The 27,332-nt window shown below is 42.2% G+C and overlaps 1 protein-coding gene across 3 annotated transcripts in view; it reads right to left on the bottom strand.

Moving 5' to 3' along the window:
• DEPTOR (DEP domain containing MTOR interacting protein) overlaps positions 1-27,332 on the bottom strand; it is a 139,166-nt gene that overhangs the window by 111,435 nt on the left and 399 nt on the right. The window lies entirely within an intron of this gene.

Here is a 27,332-nt window from a genome sequence, read left to right as displayed (position 1 = left end):
TTTGTTTGGAGGGAGGAGTTGCAGACAGAAAGTGGAGCCAGCCCAGAACAAGAGGTGTTCAGACGAAAACAATGATGAAACCTGCATTTTAATAAAGGGGCATAAACCAAATAGGGGTTTGCATTAGTTTGATAATAGAAAAACAATGGTCTGAATGGAATCGATACAGTTAGTGAGTGATCATAAGCTACTGAATAAATAAAATTAAACAGCATGTCTATGTTCAGAGAATCACAATACTTTAAAGTCATTCCTAGATTATTATGGTTATTTCTAAAACTATTTTCCATCAAAAAACTTTCTTCCTCCTGTTTTTTAAAATTTATTTTTGGGGCGCCTGGGTGGCGCAGTCGGTTAAGCGTCCGACTTCAGCCAGGTCACGATCTCGCAGTCCGTGAGTTCGAGCCCCGCGTCAGGCTCTGGGCTGATGGCTCAGAGCCTGGAGCCTGTTTCCGATTCTGTGTCTCCCTCTCTCTCTGCCCCTCCCCCGTTCATGCTCCGTCTCTCTCTGTCCCCAAAAAAATAAATAAACGTTGGAAAAAAAAATTAAAAATAAATAAATAAATAAATAAAATTTATTTTTAATTTATTTTCTTTCATTTGTTGCAAGAATGTGCTGCAGTTAAGTTCCCTAAATCTTCTCTGAACATTTAACCTGAAGGATGGCAAAGTTCTTACCTAAAACACACAACCAATTATTCATACACGAATAACTTAAGTCCAGGTACCTCTTGGAGGCACAATTAGTTGTATTACATACGGTCACGTTGAGACTATCATACCTGAGAATAAATTCCATTTGTTTTTGGAATACATCACTTCATCAGAGTTCTAATATTGTAGCAGATTTGTTGAAATTTACCTTAATATTTATTCTGCATTTCTTGAATATATGAGCTAAGGATCAGGAGGTGACCATTAGAATTAAAAGAAAGATCAAAATCTTAAATTAAGGAGTCAGTAGTGATACATTCAAATCCAGATAGTAAAGCATTACTTGCACTTGGGGATATGCATGTTTTCTTTGGCATATTCTTCAATATTACTTTATACTCCATGGTACTTTCAAACCTCCCTTTACTGTCACATAGTTGATCGGTGAACATAAGCTATCGAATAAATAAAATTAAACGGCATGTCTATGTTCAGAGAATCACAATACTTCACAGTCCTTCCTAGATTATTAAACATCAGTGCTTCTGATACTTCTCTTGATCCAGGGAACAACATGAGGACAGACCTTTCAAGCCATGGCATTCACTGTTGTGTCTCCAGAGCCTAGTACCTCCCCCCAAACTCAACATACACAAGACATGGTAGACACAAATTCTTCATCATTTCAGCATGTCCCTACCCTACCTCCACCCATAAACACACACATTCTCTCTTATCATCCTTCCCTACTAAATTAGTTCCTCTTCCCAAACATCTGATTTCTAGGAATGAGTCCCCAAATAGTCCAGCCACCAAGGCAATATCCCTAGCTACCGTGGACTAAGAATTCCTTCAAGGACAGAAATGAGGACTTAGTCCCTTCTTGTAATCCCAGCACTCGTTGTAGTGTTGACAGGAGGTCAGTAAATGTTCCTTGTATTCACATTTCTTTCATCCTCTGTGCTAAACCTGTTACTAAATTCTGCTGTTGACATCCCGGAAATATCCCTTGATTTGCCTTCAATCCATGGCTACTTTTCTAGTCCAGAGTCTCCCGATTCAGTTTCTAGAACTCCACTCTTCCAGTGGACTCACATCTACATAAGGACATTCAGAGGCTCTCTTTCATTTTTGACATGGTACAGGTCCTGAGTCCTCTGTGTAGCAATAAAAGCTCTCTGTGACCCTTCCTCACTCTGCCTCTCCCCTTTATCAACCACATTGACCCCTGTTCCCAAACACAGGCTCCTGCTCCAATCAAGCACACGTCCTATGTCTATCCTACTTCGTGTGTCTTTGCCATGGCATTCCTACTGCTAGGAATTCTGTCCTTCCTCCCTACAACTTTTACAAAACCTAATCATCTTTGCTCATGTCCCACCTCACCAGGAAGCCATCTCCTCCTTTCGTGGGTCACAAGGATTTCTCTTTTCTAAAACTGTTGCTTTAATTCTCCAGGGTTGTTTGCAATATTTTGTTCAATTGCTCTCCATTTATTCATGGATTCTTACTGTTTCTCTACCTAAAAAGTCATCTTCCTGAGAGCAGGAATCATGCTGTTTATTTCTCGATATCTTGTGATACAAACAAAAGCTGGTCCTAGGGGCTCCCAATAAATATTTATAGGCTGAGTAACTAGAGATAAAATTCTGTCAGCAGCGTATGTATAAGAAAATTATTCTGGGAGGAAAAGATGAAAAAGGGATACATCCAGGTTTCTCTGAAATTTGCTGAAGAAATCTGTGCTCTACATACAACTAAAGGTATATAATCTTAACTAATCTCTAATAAAATATTAACTGAACTTTTTTTTTAAGTTTATTTATTTATTTGGGGGGGGGCATAAGCAGGGGAGGGGCAGAGAGAGAGACGGAGAGGAAGAATCCCAAGCAGTCTCCACACTGTCAGTGCAGAGCCGGATGTGGGGCTCAAACCCACGAACCACGGGATCATGACCTGAGCTGAAATCAAGAGTCTGATGCCTAACCAACTGAGCCACCCAGGCACCCCATGCACTTTTAACAAAGAGTTCACATACACTGCCTTAAATCTTTTCAAACCTCTCTATTAATCACAAGGCACTGGGACAGACTTTCTGTTTTGTTTGTTGCTATGTGGAAAAGACATTCTGTTACTATAGCGTCATCGACTTCTGGATTCAGAAGTCAAACCGAAAAATCTGCTTTTGATGTTGTTATCATTAAGCAGAAAGAGCAGTAGGAGGAAGAATGGCTCTCTTTCTCTCCCCCTGTTCACACTGGTGCCAATTACCATTCTGATAAGCTTTTCATCAGTGCCACGTGCTTCACAATATCACTTTTATTAGTCACTCAGCAGAAGCGCCATGTGATGTGCGGGAATATTGTTGCCCCTGTTGAACAGCATAAATGCCCTCTTAAGACACAGAAAAGTTATGTAAGGGCCTTGACCGCCCTGAGATAAACAGTGAGAATCAGAGTTTGAACTCAAAGCTCTAGTATCCTGCTTGGGGCCCTGGAGAAACCTAGCAAGGTCTTTCTTCAGAAAAGCTGAAACACACTTGTCACCAGCCCACTACTTTAGGCTGACTCCGGCAATGCTAAAAATCAACTCAATGCAGCAAATATTTACTGGTGCCTAGTACTTAGAAACTGTGCCAGACACATGGATACAGCAGTGAATATGACACCCTTGTAGAGAGTGGCTTACAAAGGAGGGGCCTAAGATGATCTGTTGGATGCAGCTACAAAAATATGAGAATGCAGGGGTGCCTGGATGGTTCAGTTGTTTAAGGGTGTGACTCTTGACTTAGGCTCAGGTTGCGATCTCACAGGTTCATGAGTTCAAGCCCTGCGTCAGGCTCTGGGCTGATAGTGCAGAGCCTGCTTGGGATTCTCTCTCTCCCTCTCTCTCTGCCCCTCCCCTGCTCATGGTCTGTCTCAAAATAAATGAACATTGAAAAAAAATTTTTTTTTAAATATGAGAATGTCTACATTTATTTTATCTCACCTTTAAAAGTATTGCAATTTAGGGGCACCCTAAATGTACATGGAGTGGCTTAGTCAGGTAAGCGTCTGACTTCAGCTCAGGTCATGATCTCACAGTTCTTGAGTTTGAGCCCCGTGTTGGGCTCTGTGCTGACATCTCAGAGCCTGGAGCCTGCTTCGTGTTCTGTGTCCCTCTCTCTCTGCTCCTCCCCCACTCATGCTGTGTGTGTCTCTCTCTCTTTCTCAAAAATAAAGACACATTAAAAAAATTTAAAAGTATTGCAATTTCTGTTTTTGTGTATGCTTATGACACACATAATGCATTAGTGAAGTAGGGCATGTATATAGCTGTTAATATGCTCATACTGGGGGGGGGGGTTCTATGATCAAAACATTTTAAAAAATTTGTTAATATTTATTCATTTTTGAGAGGGAGAGACAGACAGACCATAAGTAGGGGAGGGGCAGAGAGAGGGAGACACAGAATCCGAAGCAGGCTCCAGGCTCTGAGCTGTCAGCACAGAGCCCGACACGGGGCTTGAATCCACAAACTGTGAGGTCGTGACCTGAGCCGAAGTCGGACACCCAACCAAGTGAGCCGCCCAGGCGCCCCTATAATCAAACCATTTTTACAGATTGGGATGGGCAAGCAGAAACATTTGAAAACCAACAGACAGCAAGACTCTTTGGACTTTCCTGAACATGCCATGACATTTTTCATCTTCAAGTCTTTCCACTTGCTATATTCTCTTCCTCAAATGAACCTCCTCTCCCTCACTATATCCTGAATAAACTTCAAAACCCAGCTCCGTGTGTACCTGCTCAAGGAAATCATTACCCCCTCCACCAGGGAGAGCCGGGTCCTTCCACCCACGGCTCCTGTCGCACCTTACACACCCTTCTACTGCAGAGATCACCATGCTGCAGCGGGACTGTCCACACTTCCATCTCTGCACTCGCTGGCTGGACTCACTGGTGGTGAGCTCCTTGAGGGCAGGGTTGGGATAATTCACCTATTTTTCTTAAGAGCTAGCACAATGTCTGGCATGCAAGAGACACCCACAATTCATCCGAGAAATGTATTCACTTAGGTGAAGAATGTCCTCACCATTTTTTTCTTGCTAGTCGCAATGGACTTGAAGACGACAGGATTTCACGTGGGCCATCAGAGTCCATTGTACTTCCTCCTTTCTCTCCTTGCGGATGGGGCAGAGGGGCTTCGAGGGTGGGGAGAGGTGATCATGTTCAAGGCATGACTACTGCCGCTACCAGAAAATGTAGAGCTGGGATGTGAGAAAGCTATACGTTTTAAACCAGGGAGGTCTGGGCGGTCTCAGTGTTCAGGTAAAAATGGGGACCAAAGACTTCTAAGTCTGAGCAGAACAAATCAGAAATGCGGCGACACGCTGCGTGCGGGTGGAGGAGTCCCACGAAGACACCTCTGGGACAGAGGAAAGGTGGTCAGGACTAAGTGAGAGCCTCGTGTCCTGGGTCAGCTCTGCAGATACTAACTACCTCAGAGCCTCTCGGTCTTCAGAGAAGGAGACTGTCTTGACTCCCCACACAGACTTTCTGGGTTCGCACGAGGAAGCAGAGAATGGGGAGGGGAGCCAAGACCGTCAGTTCCTTTCTTGCTCTGGCATAGAGTCAAACGGCTGAGAAACAGTCATTTACAAGTGCTGAATTAGATTACCACCAAGGTCCCTCCAGCCTGAGGTTCAACAACTTGATTATGTCGGTGCCCTGGAGCCGAAGTGTCGGCCAACTGTGGTATGGTAAACCTTTCAGGAAGGCCTTGGCTTAGGTGTGCATGGTGCAACTACTCCAGTTTTCTGGACCCCACCTGGAGAGGAATGAAAATCCCTAAATCTGAGCTCTGCCTCCAACACTTAGTAACCGTACGTCCTGTGGCCAAGCCACGGACTATCTCTCCAAGCTGCATTTATTTTGCCACTTTGCGAATTTTCACTCTGTGTCAACTAGGTACCCATCTCTGGGCTGAACGTTTTGGACATGGCAATGAACAAGGAAGCCTGACAGAACTTCATGCCAACCACCTCACCTCGCAGTTGGAATCAAAATAATCACTCATATTCTCATCTCACAGGCTAAGGATCACTACAATGTTAAAAATTAATAATACCTCTTTCTTTTTTTTTATTTTTATTTTTTTTACGTTTATTTATTTTTGAGACAGAGAGAGAGCATGAATGGGGGAGGATCGGAGAGAGAGGGAGACACAGAATCTGAAACAGAATCCAGGCTCTGAGCTGTCAGCACAGAGCCCGATGTGGGGCTCGAACTCACGGATTGCGAGATCACGACCTGAGCCGAAGTCGGTCGCCCAACCGACTGAGCCATCCAGGCGTCCCAATAATACCTCTTTCTACAGGAACCCTCGTGCACCACTGGTAGAAATGTAAATTGGTGAAGCCACTCTAGAAAATAGTACAGAGGTTCCTCAAAACACTAAAAATAGAAGCACCCAGTAATTCCACTTCTGGACATTCACCTGAAGGAAACAAAAACACTGATTTGAAAAGATATATGTGCCCCTATGTTTATCGCGCATTATTTACTATTAATAGCCAAGACATGGGAGCAACCGAATTGTCCATTGACAGATGAGTAGTAAAGAAGACATGGTATATATATATCCAATGAAATATTACTCAACCATGAAAAAGAATGAGATCTTGCCATTTGCAACAACATGGATGGAGCTAGAGAATATTATGCTAAGTGAAATAAGTCAGACAGTAAAAGACAAATATCATATGATTTCACTTATACGTGGAATCTAAAAACCAAAACAACTGAACAAACAATACCAAAAAAGAGAAACGGACTCATAAATATAGGACAAACCAGTGGTTGCCAGAGAGGAAGGGGATGGGGAGATGGACAAAATAAGTGAAGAGGGTCAAGAGATACAAAGTTCCAGTTATAAAGTAAGTAAGCCACAGGGATGAAAATTACTATAGAGGGAACATAGTCAATAAATAGTGTAATAACTTTATATGGCAAGAGATGGTAACTATACTTATGGTGAGCATTTTGAAATGTATATAATTGTTAAATGACTGTGTTGTACACCCAAAACTAATATAATATTATATGTCAACTATACTTTAATTAAAAATTTTAAAAAATAAAAAATAATACCTCTAAAATTTTTTTTAACGTTTATTCATTTTTTGACAGAGAGAGACAGAGCGTGAGTGGGGGAGGGGCAGAGAGAGAGGGAGACACAGAATCCGAAGGAGGCTCCAGGCTCTGAACCGATAGCACAGAGCCCGATGCGGGGCTCGAACTCACGGACTGCGAGATCATGACCTGAGCCGAAGCTGGATGCCCAACCGACTGAGCCACCCAGGCGCCCCTACCTCTTTCTAAATATAAAATTTCATTGCATCTGTTTAAAGGTTAGCTGGCGTTCATAATTTGTATCACAAAAACTCATCACAAAACTTATATAAAGGGAAAGAAAAATTGTTATAGAAATAATAGAATTTCTTTATATATTTATGGCACCCAGAAAATGTCTATGTGACTCTACAGACCAAAGGCTCCTAGTGTGACCCACGCCAATTTTTTCTGAAGGCATCTGACCATCAACTAATAACTGCTGTAAATTCATGAGGCCAAGCTCACCATATCTTTCTAATAGCACCTGTGAAAGCTACAAATATTCATATGTTTGCATGTCATCTAACCTGCAATGACACAATCGATCAGCAGACTCTGAAATGAGATTTTATGTCTGCACCTAAATATTTAGCAATTTTAACAGTGTACCGAAGTGACAGACTAAATATAAAAAGATCTGAAAATGTTAACTGGTTCACAATAGAATTGCACAAGTGTCCTTATCCATGAAAATATTGAAAACTGAAAACAACCAAATGAAATCAATGAAATAAAATACTCTCTGCTTCTTACTCCAAAGCACAGAGAAGTCCAATTCCTACAACCTGAGGGTTTCTCTTTATTTATTTATTTATTTATTTATTTATTTATTTATTTATTTTCTTTTTAGTGGGGGGGAGGTTCTCTATTTTTAAAGTAAGAAAGGGGAGAATGAAATTTCATTACTTGGAAACTAAAAGCATTTCACTTTCTATAAGGGATCAATCAATAAGCCTTTGTTTATAGTCTACCCTATCCTTAGAACAGTGGAGATACAATGAGAGCCATCAAAACAGACAGCTATCTATATAACAAATGTTGTTAGAAATCCAACATATTTTTATGTATTAAAGCCTATACAAATGCAAGCAAATCATAAGATGATTGTTTTGATCATAAGATGATTTTCTATACCAAGCAGTATAAGCCTTTGTTCACACTCTAAAGCCGGCAAAAATTTTATATTAATATCCCCAATTCTGTGCTTTGAGCAAAAATTAAAAAGAGTATAATAGATATCTGTAATTTTTATCACATAGTATTTATATACCTCATTCCTAGTATTAATTTCTATGTCAATAATGGCTATAAGAAACAGCAACTAATTCTGGCTAATTTAGGAAAAAGAGGATTTCACTGAAAGGATATAGATAGAGGCTACCACAAATGCAAGAGAAGGCTGAAGTAGGAAGCTTGGAAAATGTAGGAACTGTGTACCTCTGGGAATATGCTCTGGAGTCTCACTGAGGAATCAGGAAACTACCAAAAGCATTTAAAATTAGATAGGCTGGGGCGCCTGGGTGGCTCAGTCGGTTGGGCGGCCGACTTCGGCTCAGGTCACGATCTCGAGGTCCGTGAGTTCGAGCCCCGCGTCGGGCTCTGGGCCGATGGCTCAGAGCCTGGAGCCTGCTTCTGATTCTGTGTCTCCCTCTCTCTCTGACCCTCCCCCGTTCATGCTCTGCCTCTCTCTGTCTCAAAAATAAATAAAACGTTAAAATAAATAAATAAATAAAATTAGATAGGCAGGAGATTCCCAGAGACTTCCAAGAACTTCTGAACAGTGCTCTCGAAGCAGGCTAGTAACTTTCCAAGAGCCATATAGTGATTCAGTAGGTACAAACTATGGTTGTTTCATAACAGATTTGTCATTTAAAAAAAGCATAAGCCATTCCAATTCCCAATGACCAAAGACACATTGAACTGAGATTCCCAACTGTTTAAATACGTACAGATTTGTGCGTAGATTTAAAGCATTAACTGCTTTCAGGCTCTGTGAAGTGTCTGAATGTGTGCATGCAGTCTTCTTTGTCCACCTGATAGACAACTTCTCTCATTAGGAGAAGACATGGAAATGAATGAACAGAGTAGGTCATTCCTTCCTCAGGCTTCATTCAGCTCCAGATTAGGTCCTGAGACCACGAGCAAGAACTAACAGAGGGGGAAGAGACTCCCAGGTACGCAGCTAAAGTGTCAATCAGCTAAGTAATAACAGATTTCTAGTGATAGGAAGAAGCGTGAATACATAAATACAAACAAGGAGCGACTCAATGTGTGACAAAATGAAGAAAGCATTATATCACAAGACAAGGAGGAATTAAAAAATAATATGACTTTATGCCTACGATGTTATTTTTAAATTTATAGTGACTGACAGAGGGTGAGGTGAAGATTTTTAAAAAGATAGGGGAAAATAAAGCCAGCTTTTCACATTTGGTTAAAAATAGCAACATGCAGTCTTGATATGGGTTTTACCAAAAGGAAGATTGCACAGAGAACACCCATTAGTCTACAACTGCATATACATTATTAATGTCATGTTCTGTGCAACAGGTATTAGGCCTTCATCATGGGGGGGAAATGACCAGAAAACAAGGGGTTTAGGATTCCATATGGCTATTCAATTCTCTACACTTGATCAAAATTATCGCAATGTTTCTAAACTTAGTTTCCTACTATAAAATGTAAGTGTTTTAAAACGTAAACAAAAGAGGGGCACCTGGATGGCTCAGTCGGTTAGGTGTCCAACTTCTGCTGAGATCATGATCTCATGGTTCGGAAGTTCAAGCCCCGTGTCGGGCTCTGTGCGAACAGCTCAGAGCCTGGAGGCCGCTTTGGATTCTGTGTCTCCCCCTCTCTCTACCCTCCCCCCCTCTCAAAAATAAATAGACATTTAAAAAAATCATTCTCATAAAAAATGTAAACAAAAGTAATAAACACCAAAGCTTCTCAAGGTCAATTTATACATTTGCAAAATGCTCATCTCTCATTTGGAAGAATGTTACCAGCTTCTAGTAGGTGCTCCTTAATACAACCATGCACATCCCCCACGCCCCCCCCAACACACACACTTTCTCTCTCTTAGATATACATTAAGAGTTGGCAAACTTCTTCTATAAAGGACCAAACAGTAAATATTTTTTGGCTTTGGAGATCATACAGTCTCATTTGTAATAACTCTGCTGTTACAGTACAAAAGCAGTAAATGAAGGGGCATGGCTGTGTTCCAATAAAACTTTATTTCCAAAAACATGCAGCGGGCCAGAGATGGCCCACTAGCCATAGTTTTTGCCTGTTCCCAACATATGCGATTGATTTTCATGCATCATTTAAAAATCCATGTATTTTGGGGGCACCTGGGTGGCTCAGCTTGTTAAGCGTCCGACTTCAGCTCAGGTCATGATCTCCCAGTTTGTGAGTTCCAGCCCCACGTGGGGCTGTCTGCTGTCAGTGCAGAGCCAGCTTCTGATCCTCGTTTCCCTCACTCTGTGCCCCTACCCATGCTCAAAAATAAACATTAAAAAAAATTCATGTTTTCAAGACACCTGGGTAGCTTAGTTGCTTGAGTGACTGACTCTCGATTTTGGCTCAGGTCATGATCTCACGGTGGCAAGATCAAGCCCTACAACGGGCTTCAAGCTGAGTGTGGAGCGTGCTTGAGATTCTCTCTCCCTCTCCCCTGACCCTACCCCCTTCTCTCTCTAAAACAAATTTTTTTTAATAAAATAAAATTTCATGTTTTTGACATCATGAATAAATGTGTACACTCTCATTTCGTAACTGAAGAAAATGTGCTTCCAGAACATTAACTCCAAGTCATGTTGACCTATTTACTATTACTATTACCCTACGTGCTAGGCTTTATTCTAAGTACTCTACATGCATGTTACCTCAAGGACCCTATTTATCTTCCCATTTTATAGAAAAGGAAACAGAAGTGGTTTTTTTTAATGTTTATTTATTTATTTTGAGAGAGAGAGAGAGAGAGAGAGAGAGACTGTACGCCAGTGGGGGAGGGGCAGAGAGAGATTCCCAAGCAGGCTCTGCACTGAGTGTGGAGCCCAATGTGGGGCTGGATCTCACAACCATGATATCATGACCTGAGCTGAAGTCAAGAGTCAAAGGCTTAACTGACTGAGCCACCCAGGCACCGCAGGAAACAGAACTTTAAACTGATTTAGTCAACAAGAGCTCTGAGTTAGAGCCCCTGAATCTCCTGCGAGTCCATTTATTCAAGAACCCATGCCAAGATTGCATAATCCCCTTTAAATAGTCCTTATCCCGTCTTCTCCTAAAGCAAGTCTTGTCTCAGGATACTTGAAAATTCTAGCATTAAGCCTGCATATCCCCCGATAGCATAGAAAATCTTTCTACTTACTGTCTTGAATCCAAGATTCCCCAACCCTTAGAGTTCTGCATTCTTCTAATCCTAAAATCAACATCTAAACTACAAGACCCTTCTTCCACCAAATCTCAATATCTAGTGTGAAAAAATCAGTTACGATCATAAAATTATTGCCTTCTCCATTCCTACAAAGGAAGCAAGAGAGGGTCTGGAACCAATGCCCAGGCTTATTTTGCTATTTCAACTTACACTCTGAGAACAATGAATCAAAGCCTCTATATAAGGGTCTAAAGTAAAGATCTATAGTAAACTAAGTAAAAATTTATTCTGGCTCTCAACAGAAATTGAGCAATACCTTGAAGAGCTCTCAGGCTACAATGTACCAAATAATATTTGGAACATTTCAAATGTTGCTTGCATGAGATTCTACTGACTAATCTATTCCTTATGTGTAAAACATAAGCCTAGGGATATGCATTTTCCTAGAGTTCCATGCCACAAAAAAGCATCAATAAATAAGTTTCCTCCCACAGCCTAAAATATGACCAGCTGAATTCACATTCCAGAACTTTCATTTCTGGTTAATAAACAATCCATAGGTGAAGCATATTTACTATTATCTTAGGATAAAACACACAAAAGTCAATCTGACGTATTTCATCAGTATACTTCTGGTATTTAGGCATATGGTGTAGTGTACATAGCGGATTATTCACACAACTAAGCCAAGTTTTTGTAACTTTAAATAGTCCTTCATTAATTTTAAAGGTATTGGGGCACCTGGATGGTTCAGTCAGTTAAGCATCGGACTTCGGCTCAGGTCATGATCTCACAGTTTGTGAGTTCGAGCCCCACGTCGGGCTCTGTGCTGACAGCTCAGAGCTTGGAGCCTGCTTTATTTGGATTCTGTGTCTCCCTCTCTCTCTGCCCCTCCCCCACTCATGCTCTGTCTCTCTGTCTCTCTCAAATATAAACATTAAAATTTTTTTTTAATTTTACAGATACTAACATTGCTATTCATCAATTGCATGTATATAGTTGATATAATTCTTATTGTGTATGAACGTTTAATGTTTACTCAACACAGATGCAAATGTCCTGAAACAAGTTCAATTTCAAAGGTCCAGGCTCCACATCCACAACAGCTGAAGCATTCTCTGCCCCTGACCTTCAGGCTCCAATGGCTTCAGGCTGAGTCCAACTGTGTCTTCAACCCACAAACTCTAAGGGTCTGGCTTTTGATGGAACACTAGTGTGTTACAAAGCCCAGCTCTTTCATTTGGCTGGTCTTGTGATCCTGGGCAAGTTTCTTAACTTGTTTCTAAGGCTTTGTGTCTCCATCTCTAAAATGGAACTAATGATATCTACTGGAAGATTAAATTACATAATTCATGTAAAATGCTTACCACACTATTTGGCACACAGTAGGGTTCAGCAAATACTGGTTATTATTACTGTTATTACTCTTGTTGTTATTTACTGGGGAGGCTAAAAGAAAATCAGAATAACACAAAACCAATGAACATCACAGTAAATAGCACAGCAATGAAACTTAAAATCCACTGCCAAGGGATGATTTATCCATCTATCTTGGCAGAAGGAAAACAGATGGAAGTTCAATGTTAAGCAATTAAAAGGACTCAGAGGTTAGAAGACATAACCTAGTTTAACCTTTGAACTAAACACCCTCGTTTATAAAATAAGGTAACATTTAAAATGGTGGTTTCCAAACTTCAGAGTAAATCAAAATGCACTTGCAGCATTAAAATATGGTATGCCTCTTCCTGGACTGAGGCATGGAAGTTCTGGACCTAGGAATAAATAAGGCACCATACCTCACCCCGAAGAACGCAGATCAGTCACCTGTGGAGGGCCACGCAGGATGTGTGGAGGTGACCTCAGAGGCCCAGCTTGACTTGCCAGGCAGTGAGCTAGCTAAGACCAGGAGCCTGGCCTTTCCCCAGCAGGAGTGGCTTCACCCAAACCCAGCCGTCACCAGGACTGTGGCCCTTCCTGGCCACAACTTCAAACAAGGCCCCAAGGTCTCCAGGTGCTGCGCACCTGCTGTTTCCCAGCTTGGTCTCGTCGGTGCCTGACTTCACAGTATGTGTGCATTATAGAAAGGCCGAGTGGCCTGGGGACAGGGCTCACCCTATGGAATAGAAACATCCTACATGTCAGGCAGCTTCATGCTCATGCCCAACTTGTAGGATAATGAGGAATGGAAGGCCCTGTACCTTCTTGCTGGCCCTTCCCACCTATGGGTCTCTAGTAAAAGTGTTCCTTAACCCATACTTGGGATTCACCTTCACCCCCCTCACCACACCAGAGAGACGAAAACAGAAAGGGCTGTAGAGGCCTTGCTGGAAGCGTGTAAGATTCGGGAAGGCTCCAAGCAAGAGAAGGAGCCGTTTTTTTAAGTCACTGGAAGAAGAAGTTTAGCAGTTGGACCTTCCCTTTAGAAGGTGCCAGCTTTTGCTTACACCTCCCATTCCCAAAATTCTGGACGGAGAGGGAAGACAGGCCTGCCATCAATCCCCTTGACCCTTCTCCAGAAAAATTATTATCACACTAGGACATAGGGCCTTCAGAGAAGAAAACACCTGCCCTATGAGAAACACATACTTCACATTAACAATCCCTTCTGCCATGAGAGGCATTTTAGGCCACATAGATAAGATGCGATTCTCAAGGACTCATGGTCTAATACCGTAAAATGTCCGCCTTCTTGCAGATGTGGTTTTAAGTGACTAACTGAATTGGCCAAAAGTAACCTTGGAACAATTGTCTGAATAGACTACAGTATCGTTTTAAGTAAGTGTTCTCTTTGCTACCTGTTGTACTATCATCCCCATGAAGGTCCATCTCCCAGGACCCCCCAGACAATGTAATTGAATAACTGTTGCTAGGCTCTATCAAGAAGAGCAGTTTTTGCTACAAAGCTAAACAAATTGTCATATTATATAGGTGGATGTCCTTTTAAGGACCGCCAGACTAAGTTTTATGATGAAATTTCCGTTCACATAAGCTACCAATAAAGATTGCAAGGGTCTCCCCAAACGTATCCTAGATTCTACGAGTATGGTTGCTTTGCTGATGCTAGCGTTCCTCCCAGCCCCCCTCCCCTATCCATACATCTAGAGGCTCATAAAGAACACACTGACTCTTGGCTACTAGAAGTTTTCTCTGGCAGAGGCGAACACATTTGTCCATATGCTCAACGGAGGAACACTGGTGACGTGGAACAGTTACAAGTTGTGAAAGATGCTTCGAATCTCAAGAACTGGGAGAGAGAAGACCTTTAAGAGGTCACTCCCACTCTCCAAAAACCTTCCCAGGGACCCTCCAGAGGCCTGGCTTCAGTCAGGAAACCTTAGACTATAGATGGGACAGATACATAAAAGAACCAAAAATGTCCAGATAAGCCCCCAAATTCTTACAGTTTTCAAACTCCTCCCTGAGTAAACATTCTCCCAGAACTGCTGACAAATAGCCAAACCAACTTCCTCTCCTTCTCTGTGTTCCCCTTTTGGAAATGACATTATCTAGCAGCAAAACACCCAAAATGGAGCGAACAGGAAGACAATTGAAGAGATTCTCTCTGGTTAATTAACCATGGAAACAATCAAATCATTCTGTCCCATAATAAGCAAAATGGCTCAACAAACCCTGGTGCATCGGAACGGTGGTTTGTAAGGAATTCCTGGCCCTAACCGCTACACCTTCCCTTGAAAGGTGTAATTATAAATTATAATGAGGCCCTGAGTAATCAGACTCTGCCCTCCTTGGCTTCACGCCCTCATTAGTGCATAGTCAGCAAGTGGCAAGCAAGTAGACAAATATGTTGGCTCCAGGCCCAGCTTCTTAGATTTCATGGATGCTTCTCAATGGGTTTAACTGGAGCTGCTCTCTTTTGTAGTCAACACAGGCGAAAGAGAAAAATCACATTTTGATATCACAGTTTCTTATCGATACTTGAGTACAAAAGTTTTGCTGCATTTGTACATGTGCCACCCATTTTGAAGAATAAAAGACTAAATTCATGCTACATTATCTGAGAATAAAACCAACTTTTATTTGGATTTATTCCTATTAGTTATCTTTATGGTAAGATGCAGTATGAAATCAATGCCCAAGTCACTATTGTAAAGTCAACACAACATGCACTGAAATATAAACTTAAACCATATTACCAGTGTGAGAACACCTGCCTTCTTGATAACCAAAGGTAGCTCCCATTTCCAATTTATGGAGAACGGAGGGGGAAAATTGACAAAATATACTGAACATGTGACATGAAAGGTATTTTTTAGTTGAGCTATGTAAGTACAAAATGCTTTGCAACTTTTCCAAAAGGCTGCCTCTTAATTATCCCGAAAACAGCTTTGCTTAAACAAAGAGATGACTTTTATACAGCTTTGGCTCTCTCTGGATGGAGGTGTTCCTTGGAAAGTCATCAAAATCCAAGTGATACAGAAATCATTCTTTGCAATTTGAAGCTAAACTTGCCATGTCAATCGTATCTTGAGAGTTCTATTTTACTCTATCACTGAGGGAATCCTGAACACCAGAGGCATATCTTCCACATCAGAGGGTGGTGAGGGATAGGAGATGAAGAAGGAAGTATCTGGATATGGAACATGTAACCACCATTATGGGGAGGTTTTCGGGAGGAATTATGTAGAAAGGAGCAGAGTCTAAGATGTATACCAATGTCTCCTAACCTCTCCTATGCTGTGTCTTTCTTGTGGCTTTTCTGTAGACACTTTCTTCTTCTCTGTATAAGCTCCCTGCTCTGAACTTTATTTCTTCTAAAATTATGGCTTAATCACATTGTACTCTACTCAAAAAATTTTCACTGATTTTTCATCGAGCCCAAATTACTTTTTGCAGAAGACATTGCGCTTATCTCCCCAACACTCAATGAACCTTTCTCCAAAGTACAACAGCTGTGATCTCCCCTCTCCCCACAAGGGGACCCAAGGCAGGCAGGGTAAAAGCATCCTCCTTGCCACAGTATTACAGATGGGTAAGCCCAAGACCCACCAGTGAAGAGCTTTGCTCTGTTGTAATATCTTGTGAGTCTGTGAGTTAAGATGGTACCAAATCATCCAAGCTCAAGACGTTTGCTGGTAGTTGATGGCAGCCAAATCCAGTCTTCGTTTGTTCAGGAAATACTGAATATTAGTAAACTGCATGTTGAGGATTTTAGGGGAAGTATATTATTGTCTGCAACTTAGTCCAAAGTGCCTAAGAACAACAAGATGAATTGATGGTTGGACAGAAAGACGGACAGAAGGACAGTTAAGTGATAAAGCAAGCATGGTAAAATGTGAATTGTGGAATCAAAGTGGTGGAGATAAGGTGTAAAATTCTTTAAACTTTCCTGTATGTTTGAAACTTTTCATGATAAATAGTTGGCAGGAAAAAGCTCTAGTTGAGTCTTGTTCTTTATGTTTGGATATTCTTAAAATACTTTTGTGATATCTTTTAGCTCTTAGAAGAATGGCAGCAGGACAAGTGTCCTTTATTGTGGCAGCCAAGGTCTGTGCATCCTCCCCCACGATAGCTTCAGTTCTACCCACTGTTACATTTGACTGTCAGAGTCTACAACCCAGTCATTAACAAAATCAGTTCTGGGGCACCTGGGTGGCTCAGTCGGTTAAGCATCCGATTCGGCTCAGGTCATGATCTCGCAGTTAGTAAGTTCGAGTCCCACATCAGGCTCTGTGCTGTCAGCTTAGAGCCTGGAGCCCACTTCGGATTCTGTGTCTCTCTCTCTCTGCCCCTTCCCTGCTTGTTCTTTGTTTCTCTCTCTCAAAAAATAAACATTAAAAAAATTTTTTAAAAATCAACTCTAATAAATGTGAAGGAAAATGAATCATGCTTACGCATTAGATCATACTGCCTTAAAACCTCATCCCCTCAACTGCTTTTTGTAGTCAGTTCTCAAGAAAAAAAAATAGTACAATAAGTAGGAGCTTTGGTAAAGTCTTGCTTTATCTACCTTATTGTAGTTTAGCTAAATGTAATATAAGGCACTCTCTACACCTCAATGTAAAACAGTCCTATATCATCACAGGATTAACCCCTTGCTTTTTTCAGTGACTATATTCTGTGAAAGTCACTTTCATTTATGGAAAAGTTAGAGAGTAAAAAGGTAAGTAGAACTTTAAAAACAACTCGGTGTGGGGCACCTGGGTGGCTCAGTCGGTTGAGCGTCCGACTTCCCTCAGGTCACGATCTCACGGTCCGTGAGTTCGAGCCCCGCATCAGGCTCTGTGCCGACAGCTCGGAGCCTGGAGCCTGCTTCAGATTCTGTGTCTCCCTCTCTCTCTGGCCCTCCCCCCATTCATGCTCTGTCTCTCTCTGTCTCAAAAATAAATAAATGTTAAAAAAAAATTAAAAAAAAAAATAAAAACAACTCGGTGAAAAGAAGATCCAAGTTTACTCCATTCTTCTTTTCTCCTAGGGAAGAGAAAAGGAATCGGGAAGCAAAACAGCACTTCTACAATCTAAGTAATTCACACTTTAGTGCATTCAATGTATGTGCCTGAAAATAGTGTGCAAATCTTATAAGAGGATTGCATTTTAAATAGCAAACTAACTCAGGATACACAAAAGAAATATGTGCTAAACTCTTCTTTAACGTGAAAAAAAAACACGTATATATGAACTTTCATATATTCTCGTATGAAGAACAAGATAATATCCTTTTGCAGAGGACGTGGAGCTTATCTCCAGAACACTCAATGAACCTTTCTCCAAAGTACAACAGCTGTGATCTCCCCTCTTCCCAAGGGGACCCAAGGCAGGCAGGGTAATGGCATCTTTCTTGCCACAAGTATCACAGATGGGTAAGCCTAAGACCACCTTAAGAACGGCACATAATTCTGTATCTCTACACTGTCCCCTTCCGAATCCCCCTTGCTTTTTCTGTCAAGACACCACTCACAGAATAGCCTTTCAAAATTTCACAGCTTGTTAGAAATGGCCAAGCTTCACGCATAATAAAACGCAGTGACTAACCCAACCCTAATGAAAACAGGATAGCATGAACGAGACTTTCCCTCGTAAGGAGAGAGTGCTCATCAGAATGCTCATTTGTTTCTCACTCTTTAAGGCAAGATGAGAGTAGCTGCTGTGCTGGGCCTGATCCTCTGAATCCTGCCTGATCTCCCCACAAAGCTCCAGGCTCAGTTCTCTGTGGCAGTAATGGTTTTGCCATCTCACAGAGCTGGATGATCCAATCGGGCCAACATGGAGGTGGGTGCTGGGCCACAGCTTCCTCAGTGAAAGGGATCTCTGGGGGCTCATGGGTGGCTCAGTCGGTTAAGCGTCTGACTTCGGCTCAGGTCATGATCTCACAGTTCATGGGTTCGAGCCCCGAATCAGGCTCTGTGCCGACAGCTCAGAGCCTGGAGCCTGCTTTGGATTCTGTGTCTCCCTCACTGCCCCTCCCCCACTAGCGCTGTCTCTCCCTCAAAAATAAAATTGAAAAAAAATTTTTTTTAGTTTGTTAAAAAAAAGTAATCTCCGGGTAAATATCAGAATCAGAAGTGGGTAGATACAAGTATCCCCAGGAGACTGTGTCGTCAGCATTAAAACGAGTAAGCGAACCACCACCACCACCAGTAACAGAGAGCCACAAGTCACAGCTGAGGGGTAAGAGTGGAGAGATTTGAGACTTTCTCTGATGACACTAGCTGCTAACTCCCTCCTCTTCTTACCTCCTCTGCAGCTGCCATGGGCTTCCCTGAGCTGGAGAGCCCTGGCATGTGTCCCCACTTGCCACACCCTAGCAACAGCTGTTAATCTGAAAACCACAGATACAAAAGAACATCTTGTCCCACACTGCTGGGTGTGTTTTCTCTTGTTTCATCTCATCTCTCCCGTCCACCTTTAAAATTATTCCAAAAGCCACCAAAAAAAAAAAAAAAAAAGTGATTCTTTGTGCAGACCTGAGTAGGTAGGTCAGTGTTCTCTCTGAACTCTTCCAAGATGGAACCATCGCAGCCAGCCCTGAAAAAATAGCTCTCATGGCCCCTGCTGGCATTGCCACCAGGAACAGCTGTGTGCAAGCACGCCGTCTGGCCTACTAAGTCCTCTGCCCCCAATCTGTCTCCACTATTGTCCCTCAAGTATATAATGATCCACAAAAAGAATCACTGACATAAGCTTCCAAGTTTGGTTAAGGCTGATAAATACTGGCACAAGGATCTCGGATCTAGACTCCACTTGTCTGTAGTAGACAATGAGGGGGATAGAAAAGTGCGATGACCCACTGTGTATAAAGAGGGCCGATCGTCGTTTTTCTCAGTCTTTTCCTAATCACTAAACTCCTAGAAACCAAACATTTAAGAGCTACTACTTACTAAAGGGAAGTGAATTCCTGATACAAATGAATACTGGAAATAAGAGGAGAGAACGATCTTCCTTCCCCTTCCATTCACTTCTTTGGAGATGTATTTAACTTACTTTCAGGTTTATTGATTCCAAAAGACGGAAGCCATAACTGAAATATCAGCACTGGCTTTTGAGGAACACAAATATATTATTCAAACACAGCTAACAGCAGTCATTTCAGAAAAAGGTTTACAGGGGCGCCTGGGTGGCGCAGTCGGTTAAGCGTCCGACTTCAGCCAGGTCACAATCTCGCGGTCTGTGAGTTCGAGCCCCGCGTCAGGCTCTGGGCTGATGGCTCACAGCCTGGAGCCTGTTTCCGATTCTGTGTCTCCCTCTCTCTCTGCCCCTCCCCCGTTCATGCTCTGTCTCTCTCTGTCCCAAAAATAAATAAAACATTGAAAAAAAAATTTTTTTTAAAAAGAAAAAGGTTTACATATGAATAAGTGCATAAAGATATAAAATAATTCCATAATCGTTTATTGAGCACTTACTAAATGCCTTCTATTTGCATGATGTTTTTTGCAAGTGACAAAGTCCCTTCATGTGCTCTCTCCAGGTTACGAAACGAATCATTACCAAGGGTTTGCTATGTACCAGGGTTCTGCTCCCTGCCCTCACATCCCGTTTGTGAAGCGGAAAAGAGGTTCACAGGAACAGGGTCTGTATGTTGGAGGAGCCTCCGATTCAAAGGCAATTTAACACCCTACACTAGGCTTGTCTGCATTGATTCCAAATACAGTGACTCTGTTTCCTACAACCCCCTCCCCTTTTTTCTATGCAAACAGGCAATAATTTCCTGACTCCAGGATATCTCTGCTGTTTTGAAGAATACAAGAAAACAAGTGTTCTCCTTCTTTTTGGATCTCTAGACTTCAGTAGTAGCCATCTGGAGGGTAGTTTCTGGCTATTCCCTTCATCTACAGTGTCTGATAGAGCTAAGCTTCCATAGGAATGGCTTCCAGTAGAGCTACCCCCTAAGAAAATCTCCAGGCCAACCTTAAAATTCTTTGTGTTCAAATGCAATGAAATGGACTCTTTGTCCTTTTTCTATTCAGCATGCTCTAAATTCCTCACCTCTTGTTTATTATAGCTTGATTTTTTTTTTAATTTTTTTTTCAACGTTTATTTATTTTTGGGACAGAGAGAGACAGAGCATGAACGGGGGAGGGGCAGAGAGAGAGGGAGACACAGAATCGGAAACAGGTTCCAGGCTCTGAGCCATCAGCCCAGAGCCTGACGCGGGGCTCGAACTCACGGACACGAGATCGTGACCTGGCTGAAGTCGGACGCTTAACCGACTGCGCCACCCAGGCGCCCCTATTATAGCTTGATTTTTGTTTGATGAGCTGATTTTTACTTCATACCTGCACACTGCATTAACGTTTGCCAAGCAAATTCAGGAAGCAGTTCAACACTTATTGAACGTGTTTTTTTGAAAAAGGCAATAAATAGCAAGGCCGTGAGAGTCTGGAAAGGCAGTCTGTTATAGCAAAAAGGCAAATACATCAAACAATCTGAAAGAACTACAATTTCCTACAATTTGGCTAAAATTCATTGCTTAGCAAATTGCTTGTAGGGAACCAGCATTTAGTGATTGGATGAGATCGCTGTAATTAGCATATTTAGTCTAGGTAGAGGAGCATAACTGGAATGCTTGAAATGTTTTCTCTCTTAATTAAGCATTCCTCATCACCTTCTTAACTCTCCTCCCCACCCCACCTGCATCCTCACAGCTGGCAAAGTAGTGAACTGCAATTCATCTTCCCGTTAAAATGATTACAGATTCAGAATGGAGTTCTAATTAAGTTTTCAAAACCACATGGCAAGGAAGACCCAGTTCAATAGTAGAGGAAATGACCACTCTATCTTGTGAAAACATAAACACTTCTAGAAATACATTGAATTTTTCCCAACAGAATGGAAAAGAAATCATTTGTCTGTTTATGTGTTTGCAAAAAGTAGTCATGCTAGAATGTGACAAGTCTTATACACATGATTCCGTTTTACATTTGTCTCATCATTACATTTTGCAACCCTCTAAATTACTAGTTGAGGACATCATTAAATTGTAGTCTAGCATCCTGCCTAAGAACAGGTACTTTCAGTTCTCCCACTTTATGGCTGGATAACCTAGAGCCAGTTGGTTTAAATATTTGGTTTCTTAGTTTTCAAATTTGTAAAATGTGGGTGATGCATATCTTCTACATAGAGCTGCTATAAAGATTAAAGGCACATATATATACATATATATATATATATATGGCATATAAATGTCTACAGATATATAGATATCTCTCCATCTCCTTGGTAGGTAATAAATGCCATATAAATGAGTATTATTGTTATTATTACCACACCTACCATTACCACAAAGAGGACAGTAATATTATTGGGGATTCTTTATTTAAACGCTCTATCACAAACTACTTTCTTGTTAAGTATCTCTGCGATTATCCTAGAGAAGAAACATGAGGTGTATTTTGGATGTCTTAATTAGTGTCACAGTTATGACTGCACGGGCAAATTTCAAGACAAAAGACATAAATAGAACACATAAAAATATCAAATGATTTGAAAATTCATAATATGAAACCCTACTCATGAATGATTTATATATGGTTAATTATCTTCAAGTTAGGAATGTTCTAAGATTTTCTTGACTATGGCACCTTTTCTGTTTTGTATCAAGAAAAATACTATAAAAATATATATGTAAAATATCAGTTCTATCTGGTGTGGTAATAATGTGTTATTGAGTTAGTGATAAAGATCACTGCATTCTTTGGTCAATCAGAAAAGCAAAAGTTTATGTAAATACATCTAATATTTTGCCTTTTATCATTCTTTGATAAAAATTTTCATCCAAATCTATTTTGTAATCGTTTTATTGAGATATAAGTGACATACCACATAGTTCATCCATTTAATGTATATAATGAGATGGTCTTAAGTATATCCCCAGAGGTATGAAATCATAACCACCATCAGGTGTAGAACATTTTCCTCCTCCCCAAAAGAAACTCTAGAACCCTCAGCACTCATCTTCCGTTCTCTCTCCCCACTGCTGCTGGCAACCACCTTCTACCTCCATAGATTTGCCTCTTGTGGACATTTCATATAAAAGGAGTCATACAATATGTGGCCTTTTGTGTCTGCCTTCACTCAGCATATTTTCAAAGTTTATCCATGCTGTAACATGTATCAGTACTTTATTCCTTCTTATGCCGAATAACATTCCATTGCATGGATACACCATACACTGTCAATCCATCCGCCAGTGGATGGGCACTTGAGTTGTTGTTTTCAGCGACTGTGAATAATGCTGCTGTGAACAGTTGTGTATCAATTTTTATGTGGACATATGTTTTCATTTCTTTTGAATATATGCCTAGGAGTAAAATTGCTGGGTCATATGTTAACTCCATGTTTTATCTTTGAGGAAACGCCAGACTGTTTTCCAAAGTGGCTGTATCATCTTACTTGTCCACCAGCAGTGTTTCAAGGTTCCAATTTCTCCGTGTCTTTGCCAACACTTGTTACTATTTCACTACAGCCATCCTGTTGGCATGAAGTGGTATCTGAATGCATTTTTAAGATGCAAAACCGGGGGCGCCTGGGTGGCTCAGTCGGGTAAGCGGCCGACTTCAGCTCAGGTCATGATCTCGTGGTCCGTGAGTTCAAGCCCCGCGTCAGGCTCTGTGCTGACAGCTCAGAGCCTGGAGCCTGTTTCAGATTCTGTGTCTCCCTCTCTCTCTGACCCTCCCCCGTTCATGCTCTGTCTCTCTCTGTCTCAAAAATAAATAAATGTTTAAAAAAAAAAAGATGCAAAACCGTAAAAGTACATTGAACACAGAAGTAAATCTTTTATGAAAAGGGAAAGAATGAAGACAATAGGGAAAGGACACCTCAGTCAGGCTGGAAAAGGAAGTTTTAATTCATTTCAGGTCCTTATGCAACCAACTGCCTTTCCAAGTGTCAGGATTGAGGAGTCAGCCCTCAATTTCACATCTGGAGCTTATAATAATCATAACAATGATAACGAATCTTGGTTTATGGTTTATTTTACAAAGTTCCCTCCCATATTGTAGCCCATATGATCCACCAGCACAAATCTTATGTGGAAGGGTATTATTGTTCCCATTCTGCAGGTAAGAGCACAGAGGCCCAGAGCGGCTGACTTGACCAAGGGAATAGAAGTTTAAATATATACATATATATGTGTCTAATAAACATTAAATATTATAATATTTCGTAAATATTAAATAAGTAAGATGCATAGAGCTGGGCCTGGAACCTGAGTTTTTTATCTCAAATCCCAATCCTTGGTGTCCTCTTTCCTTACTGCCTTATTGCTGATGACCAAAAAAGCAGTGGAAAAGCAAGAGAAGGCAAAAGGGAGTTGCGTGTCTGTGAAGCAGTTAGAGGCAGGAAGCCTGCACATCGTAAAGTCCCCACAATCAGACTGTGAAAAGGCAGCTAGGGATGTATGAACATGTTGTGACAGTGACAGCAAGGATGGCATTCCCACCCCTTCATGAGAGGTCCCTCCCGTAATGAAGAAGCCAGGGCATACTTAAATCCCTAAATTCTGGGGGCACCAGGGTGACTCAGTTGGTTAAGCATCTGACTTCGGGTCAGGTCATGACCTCGTGGTTCCAGAGTTCAAGCTCCGCATGGGGCTCTGCACTGATGGTGTGGAGCCTGCCTGGGATTCTCTTTTTCTCTCTGCCCCTCCCCCACTCACTCTGCACCGACCCCTCCCCAGCACTCTCTCTCTCTCTCTCTCTCAAAATAAATAAACTTTTTTTTTAAGTTTATTTATTTATTTTGAGAAAGACAGAGACGGCGTGAGTAGGGGAGGAACAGAAAGAGAAGGAATCCCAAGCAAGCTCCACACTGTCAGCTCAGAGCCTCAGGGCTACATGCAGGGCTCCAACCCATGAAGCCATGAGAATATGACCTGAGCCAAAACCCAGAGTCAAATGCTTCACCAACTGGGCCACCCAGGCGCGCCCAAAAGAAATAAACTTAAAAAAAAATCCCTAAATTCTGAATATATCATCTGTACTTACAGTAGAATAGTCATATGCACTGGTCATTCTAATACGTATTGAGTAATTACTACGTGCTGGACACAGTACTAACATGGTTGAGACTTCTAAAAAGCAGTGATTACGCTTTTCCAAAGTAAAATTAAATAGTGAACATTTTCAAAGCCTTTCACATGTGGCATCTCATTTAATCCTCACAAAATTCTTGTAAGAGATGTGGAAACAGGCCCAGAGAGTGAACTGACCCCAAAGTCACAAAATTATTAGATGGTGGAGGCAGAATAAGAATCAAGGCAGCCTGATTCTATACCCTGTGTCCTTAACCACCACCCAACCCTTCCTGCCAGATCTTGCTTGGCTCCAAGTCTTACGTGGTGACGCACAGAGACCAACAATACAGATTAATTCCAGCAGCCATTTGTTGAATGCTCATTAACACAAGAAGCTCAGGGGCAAATTCTCCCAACAACCCATTAAGTGCTTCTCTTCATTTCCACTTAATAGATGAGGAAACAGAGGCTCAAGGGAAGTGAACTGGGGCGCCTGGGTGGCTCAGTCGGTTGGGCGTCCGACTTCGGCTCAGGTCATGATCTCCCGGTCTGTGAGTTCAAGGCCCATGTCAGGCTCTGCGCTGACAGCTCAGAGCCTGAAGCCTGCTTCAGATTCTGTCTCCATCTCTCTCTCTGCCCCTCTCACTGTCTCTTTCTCTCTCTCTCTTAAAAATAAAATAAAAACAAAAACTTAAAATTAAAAAAAAAAAGAGAAGTGAATTAACTTGTCCAAGGTCACAGAGCTACCATAGTCAATGCTGACATGGTGCTTACTATGTACCAGGCAGTGTTCTAAGCACTAACTCATCTAACCCTCACAACACTCTATAAGGTAGGCTCCATTATTACCCACCATTCTTAGTTAAGTAACTGGTTCAAGATCTCCCACTAGTAAATGGCAAACTCAAGATTCACTCTAAATGTCAGCTTCAAAAACAACTTCAGGGTAGTTATTGGCTACAAAGTGGCTGAGCAGAAATTCAAACCCAGGCTCACCTCCTGAGTGAGAGTGAAAGACGGTCTTTTTTTTTTTTTATGTTTATTCATTTTGAGAGAAAGAGAGACAGAGAGTGCGAGTGGGGGAGGGGTAGAGACAGAGGGAGATACAGGATCTGAAGTAGGCGGACTCTATGCTGAACTCAAGAACCTCAAGATCATGAACTAAGCAGAACTCCCACACTTAACCCACTGACCCAGGCGCCGGGAGACAGTGCCTTCTATCTTCTTTCCAACAGGCTAAGCATGGCTCTCAAACCTGTTGCGGTGCAGAGGGGTGTTAGGAAGAGGGGAGTAACAACTGCTCTGGAGACCCCAGGGAAGGGGCATTTAAGCTGCATCCTGAAGGAGACAGTGCTTCCTGGACAAAGAGAGGCACCCTGCAATTTATTATTTAAAAAGAAATGAAATTGAGGACTTTTAAAAAGGTGATATAATAATGAGGAGCAAATTATTCAAAAGCAAGTGTTTCAGATTGAATCTGAAAAGCTTTAATTTTTTCAATTAGAAAATGCTCTTGATGAAGGAAAAACAAGCTTTTATTCCCTTGAATTTTGACTACATATTAAAAAATCATCGAGGGACAGAAATGTGCAGTTTGCCTTTTGTAACGTTAAACTCAAACTGACTTCCAAAATTTTACTTCCTCAATCTAAGGCTGCAAGCAGGGTGGTTACTAAAAACCTTCAGGCATCTTTGCAAGAATCTCTCTCCTTCAGGTCCTGAAACACAGCTTTTTCAAACCAAAATGAGCCTAGAGATTCAGGCCAAGCATTAGAAGGAAGAGGTGAGCGCCTCATTCCAGCTGGGCCAGGGGCAGGCACGCAAGTTGTGGCCACAACGTTTCAGAGCCAGGTTTTTTTTCCCCTGGCAAACTGATTTATGACCACACCACTGGCAACTGCGGAACCGATCAGACCGTGTAAGTACATTACTCAAACATGAATCCAAGGACCTGGATGGGATGCGAATGTTAAGGGGGAGATCTGGGGTTCACTGCCTGTCCTCGGCGCGATGAGATCCGTCAATTCCTAATTCTTGCAGCAGCCTAGGGCCGGTGGACTCTGTTCTCCAAAATGTGCGCGCTAGGGGAGTTGGCACAGCAGCAGGGCATCGGAGCAAGGTGCCTCCACGCCCCCTTGCGGACCCGAATGACGATTGATAAGGATGTGCCAATTTAGTGATAGGTAGTTTTTCAGAAACTGGGGTTTAGCCCCCACAAGACCCCTTCAAGGGGGATCCGGTGATCGGCCTCATTTTACAGATGAAAACGCGGAGGGTCAGGGGAGTGAAGCAGGGCTTGCCAGCAAAAAGGAAAAGCTCAAGTGAAGGCGATCACTGGGTTGGCCCTTTCATCTTAAAGAGTCTGGGGCTGCAAACGGCTTGGGGCCGCCCACCCCTCGCTCACTGGATAGACTAGGGGTCGGCTGGCAGCCAGCAGGCCTTGGTAGTGCCCAGGTGCCCAGGAAGAGGGAGCGCGCGGCGGGTGCCTGCGCGTCTGCCGAGCGCAGGGCTGCAGCTGCGGGGCCGGGGCGCAGAGCGCACCACCGGCTCGCATGCGTCCTCCTGGGGAGCCTCGCGCCAGTCCCGCGTCGCCGGACGCCCGGCTGCAGCAGCAGCTAAGCAAAGGCGCAATGCCGACCGCCCAAGCGCCCGCAGCGGTCCCGGAGCCCAGCGC

The sequence above is a fragment of the Prionailurus viverrinus genome, chromosome F2, assembly GCF_022837055.1.
Source record: "Prionailurus viverrinus isolate Anna chromosome F2, UM_Priviv_1.0, whole genome shotgun sequence".
In the NCBI taxonomy this organism is placed as follows: Eukaryota; Metazoa; Chordata; class Mammalia; order Carnivora; family Felidae; genus Prionailurus; species Prionailurus viverrinus.
This window is presented reverse-complemented; position numbering and strand designations above follow the sequence as displayed.